The sequence below is a fragment of the Scyliorhinus canicula genome, chromosome 4, assembly GCF_902713615.1.
Source record: "Scyliorhinus canicula chromosome 4, sScyCan1.1, whole genome shotgun sequence".
Lineage (NCBI taxonomy): Eukaryota > Metazoa > Chordata > Chondrichthyes > Carcharhiniformes > Scyliorhinidae > Scyliorhinus > Scyliorhinus canicula.
In genome coordinates, this window is record NC_052149.1 from 200,920,871 (window position 1) to 200,935,951 (window position 15,081).

The 15,081-nt window shown below is 46.4% G+C and overlaps 1 protein-coding gene across 6 annotated transcripts in view; it reads left to right on the forward strand.

Moving 5' to 3' along the window:
* The first annotated feature begins 1,265 nt into the window (after positions 1-1,265).
* Positions 1,266-15,081, forward strand: part of LOC119965313 (cyclin-dependent kinase-like 3) — a 193,559-nt gene continuing 179,743 nt past the window's right edge. For 2 of the 6 annotated variants that reach the window (XM_038795886.1, XM_038795889.1), the window contains exon 1: positions 1,267-1,775. The gene's annotated coding sequence lies outside the window, so the exon portion shown is untranslated. Of the gene's footprint in view, positions 1,776-15,081 lie in introns of all 6 variants that reach the window. The other 4 variants (XM_038795888.1, XM_038795887.1, XM_038795885.1 and 1 more) reach the window with 3 other exon arrangements.

A 15,081-nucleotide genomic window follows, 5' to 3' on the forward strand; every position in this document is an offset into this window, starting at 1 on the left:
GGCTCGCCCCCTCCCCCCAGCCCCGCCCCCGGGCTCGCCCCCTCCCCCCAGCCCCGCCCCCGGGCTCGCCCCCTGCCCCCAGCCCCGCCCCCCACAGGCTCGCTCCCTGCCCCCAGCCCCGCCCCCCACGGGCTCGCTCCCAGACCCGCCCCGCGCGGGCTCACTCCCAGCCCCGACCCCCCACGAGCTCGCTCCCTCGCCCAGCCCCGCCCCCCACGGGCTCGCTCCCTCGCCCAGCCCCGCCCCCCACGGGCTCGCTCCCGGCCCCGCCGCTCCACGGGTTCACTCCCAGCCCCGCCCCCCGCGGGCTCGCCCCCTCCCCCAGCCCCGCCCCCCCTACGGGCTCGCTCCCAGCCCCGCCCCCCACGGGCTCGCCCCCAGCCCCGCCCCCGCCCCCCCCCCGCCCCCGCCCCGCCCCCGCTCTCCCTCCCCCCGCCCCCTGGACTCGCTCTCACCTACCCCTGGGTTAACTCACCTTCTCAGCCCCGCCCCCCCGCGCCCTCTCCCCGCCCCCGATCCTAGCCCCGCCCCGAGCTTCCCCTCTCCCGCTCCCAACCCCGCCCCACCGCTCTCCCCTGTCAGTCATCATCCCCCCTCCTCTGGCGGCATCGGCCAATGGCCAAACCCGGATTAACTCCGCCAGCCAATCACCTTTAACGCCGCTCCAATCGCCAATTAGCGCGCAGGTCCGATTCACCAATCAAAACCACTCTCCGTCCCCTCTCACCCAATCAAAATTCAGCTCTTCACTGACGCAGGAACAGATCCAACAGAGTAGGGCCAGCGCGGAGCCGTCCACTGCCCTGTATGGGGGGTTCCAGTTATCAGCGCACCTCGTTCTCTCACTTTTTCCTCCGTCTCCCGAAGTTGGATTTTAATTCCCATGAATAAGATAGGTTTGGAATTCTGGTAGGAAATAAATCATTTTCCGGAAGACACATCTTTACGGTTCTACGGGCGAGATCAGGCACATACACACCCCTCCCCCCTCCTGACAGAAAGATGCAGCCGGCACGTCACCCGGCTTTTGACGCAATCGAGATTGCTGAGAACATCCAGACGTCCAGACGTCACTTGGCAACGGCGGGCGCGGCGCGCGGGGGAGGGGAGAGTGGGCGGTGCCTCTCAGAGTGGGCGATGCCGCTCAGAGTGGGCGGGGTCTGAAAGAGATGGGCGCGGCTTGCAGGAGGTAGGCGTGACTTGGAGGGAATGGGCGTGGCTTCAGGGGCCGGCCAGGCAGATGGGTCGGAAGTGGCGCTTTCCCTTCCCTGCACATTGTCTCTCTCTCTCTTTCTCTCTCAGGGTGGGCTTGGGGACAGCTGAGCTCCGGGGCTTGGGCAATGGGTTAAATGAATGACCTCCGGGGCCGTGCGCCTGGGCCGGCTCCGGGTTCCAGAGTCGGGTATGGGAACTCCAAATTCTATTGTTTGTAGTAACCACCGGAGTTGCTATGGGAGCGGCCGAGAGAGAGAGAGCCCAGGCATTATTCACACTGTGAGAACAGAAAGACCAGATCACAAACCATTCGCAGGCAGGGCGATGGGCGTGGGACCAACGCGAGCCTCTTGAATAAGTGTAACATTGACCCCCCGGTCAGTTGGAAAGCAGAGCAAATATTGCACCCGCTGCGTTTTAGCCATCGACCGAATGGATTTTGTTTTGCTCCGCTGATTAGGAAAAAGAAAACATAAATTCACGAATCATCGCAGGATGGATGTGCCTGAGCACCACGTTAGACTACTGGATTTTCAATGATTAGACTCATTCTTACGTAGGTGGGTAGTAGAAACAGATGTTTTATATTTCACAGAACCAGGATGGTGCAGATGAGGAGCCTAGGGGTGTTAGCAAGAGTCAATTAATTTAAAGTGGCACTGTAGCATCTCAGCGGATCAGACACCACATCTGAGGCCAGAGAAAGAAACATAGTTAACCTTGGGAAACGTTAACCCTGTTTCTCTCTCCACACAGAGCCAAAGGCAGGTACATGGAGTTAGGCCACAGATCAGAAATGGCGGGACAGGCTTGAGGGGCTGAATGGCCTACTCTTGGTCTTATGTTCCTAGATGTTGAGTATTTCTAACATTTTCTGTTTTTTTTATTTCATCCACAGTGCTTGTCACATTGTCGCATCTGCTATGCATCTACCAAATACTCAACCCATACTACATAAGAATGGCATACTCCATAACCACTCAAACCAACATACAAGAAAGACTTATACTTACACAGTGTTATAATCCCTGTAGCGACCAATAACTTTAAGAAACATAATTTCTTAATGGCCAATGCAATTGAATCACACAAGATTTCATGTTTGAAGACTTCTACTGTAACAAATAAACTAAACTACTGACAAGCTGGTTGACAAACTGGCCTTTGACAAGGTGCCGTACAGGAGGCTGCTAAATAAGATATGAGCCGATGGTGTTAGGGGCAAGGTACTGGCATGGATAGAGGATTGGTTGACTGGCAGGAAGCAGAATAAAGGGTCCTTTTCAGGATGGCAGCCAGTGACTAGTAGTGTTCCGCAGGGGTCAGTGTTGGGACAACAGCAATTCACAATATAATGATCTGAAAGAAGGAAGTGAGGGCATTGTCGGTATGTTTGCAGATAATACAAAGATATGTAGAGGGACAGGTTGTGTTCAGGAAGCAGAGAGGCTGCAGAAGGACCTGGACAGGCTAAGAGGGTGGCCAAAAAAGTGACAGATGGAATACAATGTAGAAATTGGTAGGAAGAATAGCGGCATAGACTATTTTCTAAATGGGGAAAGGCTCCGGAAATCAGAAACCCAAAGGGACTTAGGAGTCCTTTTTCAGAATTCTCTTTAGGTTAACATGCAGGTTCAGTTGGCAGTTATGAAGGCAAATGCAATGTTAGCATTCATGTCGAGAGGGCTGGAATACAAGAGCAGGGATGCACTATTGAGCCTGTATAAGGCACTGGTCAGACCCCATTTGGATGATATGAGGAGCAGTTGAGGACTCTGGATCTGTACTCAATGAAGTTTAGAAGGATGAGGGAGGGGAGCTTATTGTAATTTACAGAACACTGAGAAGCCTAAAGAGAGTGGACGCGAAGAGGATGTTTCCACTAGTAGGAGAAACTAGAACCCGAGGGCACAGCCTCAGAATGAAGGGATGATCCTTTAAAACCGAGATGAGGAGGAATTTCTTCAGCCAGAGGGTGGTGAATCTGGAACTCATTGCCGCAGAAGGTTGTGGAGGCCAAGTCACTGAGTGTCTTTAAGACAGAGATAGATAGGTTCTTGATTAATAAGGGGATCGGGGGTTATGGGGAGAAGGCAGGAGAATGGGGATGAGGAACATGTCAGTTATGATTGAATGGCAGAGCATACTTCATGGGCCGAATGGCCTAATTCTTCTCCTATGTCTTATAGTCTAAATTTACCTTCTTCAATCTGTTCCATTGCATTTGCTGCTCCAAATGCGGTCTATCAACATTGGAGAGACTAAAACGCAGATTGGGTGACCTCTTTGCAGAACACCTTCGGTCCATCAGCAAGCAGGACCCAGAGCTCTTGTCGCTTGGCATCTGAACACAGCGTCCTGATCTCATGTCCACATGTCTGCCCTTGACCTGCTGCAATGTTCCAGTGAAGCCCAGTGCAAACTGGAGGGACAGCACCTTGCATTCCGATTAGGCACTTTACAGCCTTCCGGACTTAACGTTTTACCAGCTTCAGACTGTGAACTTTCTCCTCACCTTCACCCCATTTTTATTTCCATCAATTTATTTTTGTTTCTTCCATCAATCTGTTTTCCCCCCTACCACCGTCTCCCCTCTCCCAGCTCACCCCACTAGGACCATCTCTTACCTGTTCCAAGTCATCCCTTGACCCTGCCTACTTTTGTTCAGCCATTAACACATTATGATCTCTTCTTCTTTTCTTTTTTAAATAAATTTAGAGTACTCAATTCAGTTTTTCCAATTAAGGGGCAATTTAGCGGGGTCAATCCACCTACCCTGCTCATCTTTTGTTGTGGGGGCGAAACCCACGCAAACATGGGGAGAATGTGCAAACTCCACACGGACAGTGACCCAGAGCCGGGATCGAATCTGGGACCTCGGCGCCATGAGGCACATTCTGATCTCTTAATCTGCCACTATCAGCACCCTTCTTCATCATTATCACTACCATTTACATTCCCTTTGTCTTTTTGTCCACATCATCTTTGTCAATCTTTCCCTAGTCTCCACCTATCACTGGTCCACTATCTAGCCCACTGCTCCACCCCCCACCCAGAACTGTATAAATCTCATCCTATTTCCAGTTCTTTCTAGCTTTGACAAAGAGTCATCCAGACTTGAAATGTTAGTTCCCTTCTCTCTCCACAAATGCTGCCAGACTTGCTGAGATTTTCCAGCATTTTCTGTTGTTGTTTCAGATTCAAGCATCCACAGTAATCTGCTTTTAAGCTAAAATTGATATTGACTAAACATCACTTGGTAGGCAACTAATACACTCAACTACAGAAAATGTATTCCCCATTAACTTCTTAACACAATTGAAAAGCCCATGCCAACTTTACGTATTACATTAATTGTCAGCAGAAATGTAGTGCTTGGTTTAAATCCCAATCTCTCCAGGCTCTACCAGTGTGAATCTTCCACTGTCTTTTTAAATAAAGTCCCTCCACTAAGCCTTCTGGGCATAGTTAAATGGACTTAGCACCCTTGGTGACTCCTGTTAGGAAATCAAAGGTAGTTTTAATGGATTTATATTTGAATTGGTAAACATTAGGAATAAGATCTGGTTTTAAGTATGTTCTGTGTCTGGAAGGGGAAACCTATAGTTCGATTCATGCTGGACAAAGTTGTTAGTATATGTGGGGGCTGGTTAAGTTCCAACTCTGTTTCCATTGTGCTTAGGGTGCTATGGCATGAAGAGTAAATAAATAGGTCAGCAGAGGTATGCAGTGTTGCTTAGCAACTGGTGCTTGTAAGGTCGAGAAGCTTTTAAGTTTTAGTTTAGCTCATTTGTTGGCAGTTGGAGACAGGATCTAGGTGAGTGAACATCTCTCAACTCTGCCAGAAGGAAGATGGGACAGGATGGGAGCTGCACAGAGGCAGGCTTCCTAATGTACAAGTTACAGTCCAGATAACCAGGGAATTGGGACAGAAAGAACATTTCCGACACACAAAGTTAAGAGAACAGAGACCAAGGTATTGTTCAGAAGAATGAAAGGAAGAGTAAACAAAGTGTTCTGAGTTAAAGATACAATTGCAGTAAATATATTTAAAGTGGGACAACAGCCTTCAAAGGTAAAACGAATGCCTGAATTTGTTTTAATGCAATCTAGGAATCGAAAGTTAAAGCAATTGTGAGCAGTTTTCACAGCAGTCAAGACAAAGAAATCCTAACGGGTTTGGTGTAAAATCTTGGACTAAATTTGTTATTAAAAGTGGAGTAGAAACTTTGTTTAAAAGTGTCATTAGGAAAGTCTGGTCTGGATTTCTGAATACAAACCGCTAAAGGAAAGCATATTTATGAGAGAAGATTTTAAAGTGTCCTTTTGGGAGTGGAGTTTGGGAACTCTCATGTGACAATCATCTGGAGGTCTCTGAGGAGACAGCCACAAACATTCACTTGGGGTTTAGAGTGGAGAGTGTGTATTTTCCCACAGTCATTTTATCTGTTTAAAGGGGACTTTGTAATCCGTGTTAATCCTAAAACCTGGGTATAATTGTTAAGCTAAGCGAGGAGTAACGGTGTATTGTATCATAATCCAATTTTTTCATATTTAATAAATGTTTTTGTCTTATTGCTAAAACTAATTAGCGGTCCTGTGATTCTGTTCCTCCATGTTTTATATATTTTTTCATAAGTTGCGGTCTTTTGAGCCAGGGTTCCATTCTGGGATCCTCCTGTCCAGTTATGGCATCAACTGGGATTGTAACTCTTGGTCTTTTACTCTCCATAAGCTTAACATTTTCCAACAAAGGATCTGTCCTCACCCGCACACTGCTTGGTGGTTAATCTGGAAACAGACCTTCTTTTCTGCCTGGCATAGCAATATCTGTTTCTGGTCTTCTTCCCCAAAACTCTCTGGGCCGGATTTTCAGTCCCTTCCTGACGGCAGGATATTCTGGTCTCAATGGGGATTTAAATGGATCGCTGCATCCACCACAGAAAAACTTGCCATGCTGCGGCTGGAACGTTTCCGTGACTGTGAGACTGAATGTAGCAACGTTGGCTGCCTTGTCCTTTATATCCAGGGGTTGCTACTTACACCTTACTTTCAGAGAGTTTTAATTTGATTTTCTATCTCTATGAACAGCATGTCACATGGGCTTGTTTCCAGGCAGATTTTGTTAGAAGTCACATTCGCCCCTCCAAGCCGCTCCATTTTATATTGTTATGGGCCAGGGTTTAACAACTCCAAAGTATATTATGGAGTCCACCTAACCTGCAACATTTATGTTGAATTTGGCTAAGGTGAGCACATGACCCCACCTTTCAAGTGTTATTTAACAGAGTTCTTAGGCACTTTTAATTAAAAAAAACAAGCTTTATTCTAAGAATAAAGAATAAACATACAAGCAAGAATTTGTATCAACTACAAACATTAAAAAAAAAATTTAGAGTGCCCAATTCATTGTTTCCAATTAGGGGGCAATTTAGCGTGGCCAACCCACCTAACCTACACATCTTTGGATTGTGGGGGCGAAACCCACACAAACACAAGGAGAATGTGCAAACTCCACACGGACAGTGACCCAGAGCGGGGATCGAACCTGGGTCCTCGACGCCATGAGACAGTAGCGCTAACCACTGCGCCATCGTGCCGCCCTATCCACTACAAACATAAAGACCCCATACAGCTACAGTAATCTATGTATAACCCTTAATGAATTCCCCCTTAACTGTTCCAATTCAATAACAAAATCCAAGTAAAACCAGAAACCCCTTTTCAAAGGCGTGACCCAGCACATGGCATTCTCACTGTCTTTAAGACTTGTTATTGATACTCTGTTCCCCTTTTCAAACAGCAGATGTGAATTCCTTCCAGAAAGCAATTATCTCTTTGAAGTTACCAAGCAGTCTGGAAACAGCTTTTATAATGAAGATAGCGAGGCAGGCCAAAAAAAGTCTGTTCTCTGTCTGAGTCCACCGCAGCCAAATGTGAAAGCGAAACCAAAAGAAAACTCCCAGAGCCACAGCCCAGCTCCACCCACACAATGGCATCACAGAAGCCATGTGATAAGACAAAAACATTTCTTAAAGAGACACATGACAATAGATAGATAGATAGAGAAATACAGCACAGAACAGGCCCTTCGGCCCACGATGTTGCGCCGAACTTTTGTCCTAGGTTAATCATAGAATTTTGGACAATTTGTCATGGCCAATCCACCCAACCTGCACATCTTTGGACTGTGGGAGGAAACCGGAGTACCCGGAGGAAACCCACGCAGTCACGGGGAGGATGTGCAGACTCCACACAGACAGTGACCCAAGTCGAAATCGAACTTGGGACCCTGGAGCTGTGAAGCAATTGTGCTATCCACAATGCTACCGTGCTGCCCTTAAGAAGTTAACCTACACTCCCTTATTCTACCCTAATCCAAGTACCTATCCAATAGCCGCTTGAAGGTCCATAAATTTTCCGACTCAACTACTACCACAGGCAGTGCATTCCATGCCCCCACTACTCTCTGGGTAAAGAACCTACCTCTGACATCCCCTCTATATCTTCCACCATTTATCTTAAATTTATGTCCCCTTGTAATGGTGTGTTCCACCCGGGGAAAAAGTCTCTGACTGTCTACTCTATCTATTCCCCTGATCATCTTATAAACCTCTATCAAGTCGCCCCTCATCCTTCTCCGTTCTAATGAGAAAAGGCCTAACACCCTCAATCTTTCCTCGTATGACCTACTCTCCATTCCAGGCAACATCCTGGTAAATCTCCTTTGCACCTTTTCCAAAGCTTCCACATCCTTCCTAAAATGAGGTGACCAGAACTGCACACAGTACTCCAAATGTGGCCTGACCAAGGTTTTGTACAGCTGCATCATCACCTCACGGCTCTTAAATTCAATCCCTCTGCTAATGAACGCTAGCACACCATAGGCCTTCTTCACAGCTCTATCCACTTGAGTGGCAACTTTCAAAGAACAATGAACATAGACCCCAAGATCTCTCTGCTCCTCCACATTGCCAAGAACCCTACCATTAACCCTGTATTCCGCATTCAGATTTGTCCTTCCAAAATGGACAACCTCACACTTGTCAGGGTTAAACTCCATCTGCCACTTCTCAGCCCAGCTCTGCATTCTATCTATGTCTCTTTGAAGCCGACAACAGCCCTCCTCACTATCCACAACTCCACCAATCTTCGTATCATCTGCAAATTTACTGACCCACCCTTCAACTCCCTCATCCAAGTCGTTAATGAAAATCACAAACAGCAGAGGACCCAGAACTGATCCCTGCGGTACGCCACTGATAACTGGGCTCCAGGCTGAATATTTGCCACCCACCACAACTCTCTGTCTTCTATCGGTTAGCCAGTTTGTTATCCAACTGGCCAAATTTCCCACTATCCCATGCCTCCTTACTTTCTGCATAAGCCTACCATGGGGAACCTTATCAAATGCCTTACTAAAATCCATGTACACTACATCCACTGCTTTACCTTCATCCACATGCTTGGTCACCTCCTCAAAGAATTCAATAAGACTTGTAAGGCAAGACCTACCCCTCACAAATCCGTGCTGACTATCCCTAATCAAGCAATGCCTTTCCAGATGCTCAGAAATCCTATCCCTCAGTACCCTTTCCATTACTTTGCCTACCACCGAAGTAAGACTAACTGGCCTGTAATTCCCAGGGTTATCCCTATTCCCTTTTTTGAACAGGGGCACGACATTCGCCACTCTCCAATCCTCTGGTACCACCCCTGTTGACAGCGAGGACGAAAAGATCATTGCCAACGGCTCTGCAATTTCATTTCTTGCTTCCCAGAGAATCCTTGGATATATCCCGTCAGGCCCGGGGGACTTGTCTATCCTCAAGTTTTTCAAAACGCGCAACACATCTTCCTTCCTGACAAGTATCTCCTCAAGCTTATCAGTCTGCTTCACGCTGTCCTCTCCAACAATATGGCCCCTCTCATTTGTAAATACTGAAGAAAAATACTTGTTCAAGGCCTCTCCTATCTCTTCAGACTCAATACACAATCTCCCGCTACTGTCCTTAATCGGACCTACTCTCACTCTAGTCATTCTCATATTTCTCACGTATGTGTAAAAGGCCTTGGGGTTTTCCTTGATCCTACCCGCCAAAGATTTTTCATGCCCTCTCTTAGCTCTCCTAATCCCTTTCTTCAGTTCCCTCCTGGCTATCTTGTATCCCTCCAGCGCACTGTCTGAACCTTGTTTCTTCAGCCTTACATAAGTCTCCTTCTTCCTCTTAACAAGACATTCAACCTCTCTTGTCAACCATGGTTCCCTCACTCGACCATCTCTTCCCTGCCTGACAGGGACATACATATCAAAGACACGCAGTACCTGATCCTTGAACAAGTTCCACATTTCACTTGTGTCCTTCCCTGACAGCCTATGTTCCCAACTTCTGCACTTCAATTCTTGTCTGACAGCATTGTATTTACCCTTCCCCCAATTATAAACCTTGCCCTGTTGCTCGCACCTATCCCTCTCCATTACTAAAGTGAAAGTCAGAGAATTGTGGTCACTACCTCCAAAATGCTCCCCCACTAACAAATCTATCACCTGCCCTGGTTCATTACCAAGTACTAAATCCAATATGGCCTCCCCTCTGGTCGGACAATCTACAATATGAACATACGAACAAGAAACAGGAGGAGGCAATTCAGCCCCTTGAGCTTACCCCACCATTTCATCAGATTATGGCTGATCTGATAGTAACCTCAGACCTGAGTCCCACCTACACCCAATAACCTATCACCTATAAACTCCAGCGGATACAAGCCTAGCCTGTCCAACGTTTCTCAGAACATAACCCACCCATTCCAGGTATTTGTCTGTTAAACTTCTCTGAATTACGTCCAATGCATTTATATCCTTCCTTAAATAAGCTGACCAGTACCTTACACAGTATTCCAAATGTGGTCTCACTAGTGCCCTATACAACTGCAGCACAATCGCTTCACAGCTCCAGGGTCCCAGGTTCGATTCCCGGCTTGGGTCACTGTCTGTGCGGAGTCTGCACATCCTCCCCGTGTGTGCGTGGGTTTCCTCCAGGTGCTCCGGTTTCCTCCCACAGTCCAAAGATGTGCAGGTTAGGTGGATTGGCCATGCTAAATTGCCCTTAGTGTCCAAAATTTCCCTTAGTTACTGGGTTATGGGGTTATGGGGATAGGGTGTAGGTGTTGACCTCGGTTAGGGTGCTCTTTCCAAGAGCCGGTGCAGACTCGATGGGCCGAGTGGCCTCCTTCTGCACTGTAAATTCTATGAAATTACCTGGCTACATTTTTATTCAATTCCCCTCCCAATAAATTATAACATTCTATTTGCTATCCTAATTACTTGCTGCACCTGCACTTTTGTGACTAATGCACTCAGACAATGAGATCAATCTGCATCTCAGAACTCTGCAATCTCTCACCATTTAGATAATATGCTTATTTTTTCTTCCTGCCAAAATGGACAATTTAATATTTTCTCGCATTATACCCCATTTGCCAGATATTTGCCCACTCACTTAACCTATCTAGGTCCCTTTGTAGCCTCCTTATGTCTTCTTCAGAACTTACCTTTCTACCTATCTTTATGTCATCAGCAAATATGACGACCATCCATATAATGCCTTCATCCGTCATTTATATAAATTGTAAATAGTTGAGGCCCCAGCACCGATGATCCTTGTGGCACACCACTTGTTACATCTTGCTAACCTGAAAAATACCCATTTATGCCTACTCTCTGTTTACTGTTAGCAATCAATCTTCTATCCATGTCAACATGTTGCCCGCTATACCATCAGCTTTTATTTTCTGCAGTAACCTTTGATGTGACACTTTATCAAATCCCTTCTGGAAATTAAGTACAGTACATCTATCAGTTCCCCATTATCCACAGCACACGCTATTTCTACACCGCTTGAGCTTATCCAAGTGCTATAGTTTCTTTAATAAAAACTTCCAACATTATACCCTATGACAGATGTTAAGCTGATGGACATGAAATTTCCCACTTTCTGTCTCTTGCCCTTTTTGAATAATGGAGTTGCATTTACTATCTTCCAATCTAATAGGACCTTCCCTAAATCAGAGGAGTTTTGGAAAATGAAAATCAATGCATAACCTATCTCACGAGACACTTCTTTTAAGACCCTAGGAAGAAGTCCAGAGGACTTGAACTCTTATCAGCTCGCAGCTTCTACAATTTTCTCAGTACCACTTCTTTAGTGACTGTATTTTCCTGAGTTCCTCCCTCCTTTCTATTTCCTAATGTATAGTTATTTTTGGGGTGTTACCTCAATCTTCTGGTGCAAAATACATGTTTCATTCATCTGGCATCTTGTTTTCCATTTTAAATTCTACAGACTCACTTTTTATAAAACCATGCTCAATTTGTTAACTCTTTTTCTTTTTAAAACATTTATGAAAACTCTTACTATCTGTTCTCATATTTCATAGAATAATAGAACCCTACACCGCAGAAGGAGACCATTCAGCCCATCAAGTCTGCACTGACCCTCTGAAAAAGCACCCTACCCAGGCCCCCACCCTATCTCCGCAACCTTGTAACCCCACCTAACATGCTCATCTTTGGACTGCAGGAGGATACGGCAGCATCTAGAGGAAACCCACGCAGACATGGGAGAGCGTGCAAACTCCACACAGACTGTAACCCAAGGCCAAATTTGAATCTGGGTCCCTGTTGTGAGGCAACAGTGCTAACCATTGTGCCACCCTGGCTAGCTTTCCCGCATATTCTAATATTTCCCTCCTTATTAATCCTATGCTGTACCTTATATTCAGTTCAATCTTCTGACCTGCCACCTGTTTTAGCAGAATTGTATGCTTTTTCATTAAATTTGATGCTACCTCTAACCTTTCTAGTTAATGGGTTGGGGGGGGGGGGTCCGTCACTTGGTCTTTTTCTTACTTGTTGGAATGTATCTACTATCCGTTCTGAAATATCCCCTTCAATGTTTGCTACAATATCTTTATTGACCTATCCCTTAACTTCACTTGAATTAAAGAAGACAGTTTAGAACATAACCATCTCATACAGTTGTTCATGACAATAGTGCCTTTCACTATCACTGGACACTCAAAGCACTTCATAGCCAATGGATCACTTTTGAAGTGTAGTCACTGTTATAATATAGAAATTGTGTGAAAATATTATATTTAATTAAAATTATAATTAAAAAACGAATCGAACTGTGTGGGATTACATGTACAGTCAGTCCTGTTAAGATCAGGTTGGCACGTGTGAACTGGCTCCTCTCTTTGTCCCACTCCTGAATTGGTTATAACAGAGCTTTAAATTAAAAGGGAAATGATATTGCCAATTAAATATATATTTAACTGTGTATAGCTCAATGTAAGCAATAAACCAGCCATGTTCCTTAAGTGAACAAGTGAAGAGTTTCATAGCTAAAATAGATACAGAAATTATTAACAAACGTTTAAAATGTACAAGTATGTCCAACAACCCACTAATTTAAGAACAATACACACAATACCACCATCTGCCTGCTGCCAACACCCCCATCAAAACATGGAAAAGAAGAAAAATTTACGGAGTATCAGGTCTTAAATAATTGGTCAAGTAACAAGTAAAGTCAGAAAAAAAAAATCATGGATTGTCCAGAGACTTGTTTACAGCTGAAAGGCCCCTTTCCACTGTAGCCATTGGCTCTTATGGTTTCTCACTGGAGACAGTAGCGTTGACTCTGGGCATGCAGCAATGAGGACTTCTGGTGGGCTTTCAAAATCACAAACAGTTCAGCTTTGATGAGAGAGGTTTCAGAAGAAAGAGAGATGGAGTAAAGCTATTGGCCCTGTGGCAGTCTCTCTGTCTATTCAAAATCCAGTATCTTTTCACTGAAGAGTTGGACCTCTCTGAGAGATTCTTGGAATTAAAAAAAATGTCTTAATGCAGTGGCATGTGGTTCCATCTGGTCAGAATGGCAGGAATTCACACCTGATTCTGCACTTGGAGACTCATTAATTATGCGTGAGCAAGTATCCCTCCTAATCACCTGCTGGATCAGAAGCTGATTGGTCCACCACCACCGATTTGCGGGTTCGTAGGTCCCGGGCCAATGTTTAAAAGACAGTCCAACACAGTCATTTCATTCTCTCCAGCCCACCTGTTGTCAGGAGACTATGTAGGATGTCTGGAACCCAGAGGCAAAAGGCTAGCAACTTCATGAGAAAGTCAGCACACCAACTCAACCACCATGCCTTTGAGGCCTTGATTCAAGGATACTGGTCGCAGAGACATGTCCTCTATCCAAGGAATGGCTCTAGGAAGCACACTGACCTCACCTCTCCAGCCTGGGAGGCTGTTGCCTAGGGACATTAGTGCATCTGGCAACCGTGTCAGAAGCGCCTGCAGTGCAGGAAGCGGATGAAGAATCTCACCCACGCCACCAAGATAAGTTTTCTCTTAGCTCCCTCCACCAACACGTTCTCGACATGGCATCATGTACTCAATGGATCTTCTTCATGGATCTGAGACATTCATTAATGGGGGGCACAAATCAACACTTACTCTCTCATGGATATTTTCACATCGCCACCATCCAACTATCATGTTCCTCACACTCCACCTTCTGGTCCTTTCTCGGAGGCTGCAGCTGAGATTTCTGGGTGGGATTGGGATCGCTCCTGTGGCAATGTGGAGATTGACCTCTCCCAGCTGCATCACTCCATCAAATCCTGACAATCAAAGTGAGGCAAATGTACTTTGAAATAGCTTAATCTCGTCCACTGAAACTATCATTTGTTTTTTGCAGACACGAGCAGGTCATGGCAAGCCAGGCAACCAAGCAGCTCTCTGAGTATACAGAGCATGTCTGAGGATGAGGGGGCTCATGAAGAACCATCACAGTGCTCACCCGCACCCTCCACCAGCACAGGGACACTCGGTGGAGCGTGGCTCCAGATTACACTTGGGTTTACTTTCTGGAGAACACCTCACAGACATGGCCCCACAGCAGTTGGAGGAAGGGACAGCCAAGGCCTCTGGCACTCAGAGGGCTGCTGGAGACCAGCCACCTACCTGCTCAGTACCAGTCATATGATGGGCCTCTGGAAGCAGCTGCTAATTTACTGGTGGAGATGCAAAGGGAAGCAGCAGAACATCAGGCAGAGCTTCATCAGAGTAGAGTGCATGATGGAGGAGTCCCTCTGCGTTCTCTCTGAAGTCATAGCTCCGACATGCGAGCGCCTCAAGGCCACCATGGGAAAGTTGGCAACTGCCATAGAGACTTTGGTCCAGTAGGTCTTGCTAGATTTGCACATGGCACTGCACGCCATGGCCACATACTCTGGTGGGCACCATCAGGATGTAGGCAACATGGGAATGAGGCACCATGACCTCCCTCCAGGTACTCCATCACCTGCAGAAGTCAGGCCAGGGCTCTCAAGCACCCACAGGGACAATGGGTGTCGCTGGACACCTTAGGAACCTTCTTTCAGGACAATACAAGGATGTGCAGCCACTCAGAGTCTCTCTGCCTTTCCCCGCACCAACTCCAGCAGCGCAAACTGCCATGGGCGCTTCTGCCCCTGAGCAGGAGACCATTATCAGGCCATGACCTTCCATGGCTCAGGCTACCAGACAATGTCCACCAAGGTTTTCACAGGCATCTGAGCATAGTAGTCAGCAGGCTGCCTCCACCCCTGTTGCGGATGTCGGGGCTGAACCAAGACTAGTGGTAGGGTTAGGAGAGTAAAGAGATGTTGATGTCACCCCCTGGTTCACTGCTCTGCCATCACTGTAAATAAATTGTTGAAACTCATTGGATGGGTATATGTGAATGTTCTGGTCCACTGAAAGTGTTTTGATTTTGCTCTTTGGAATTCTTTTCGCTCAAAGTTCAGCCG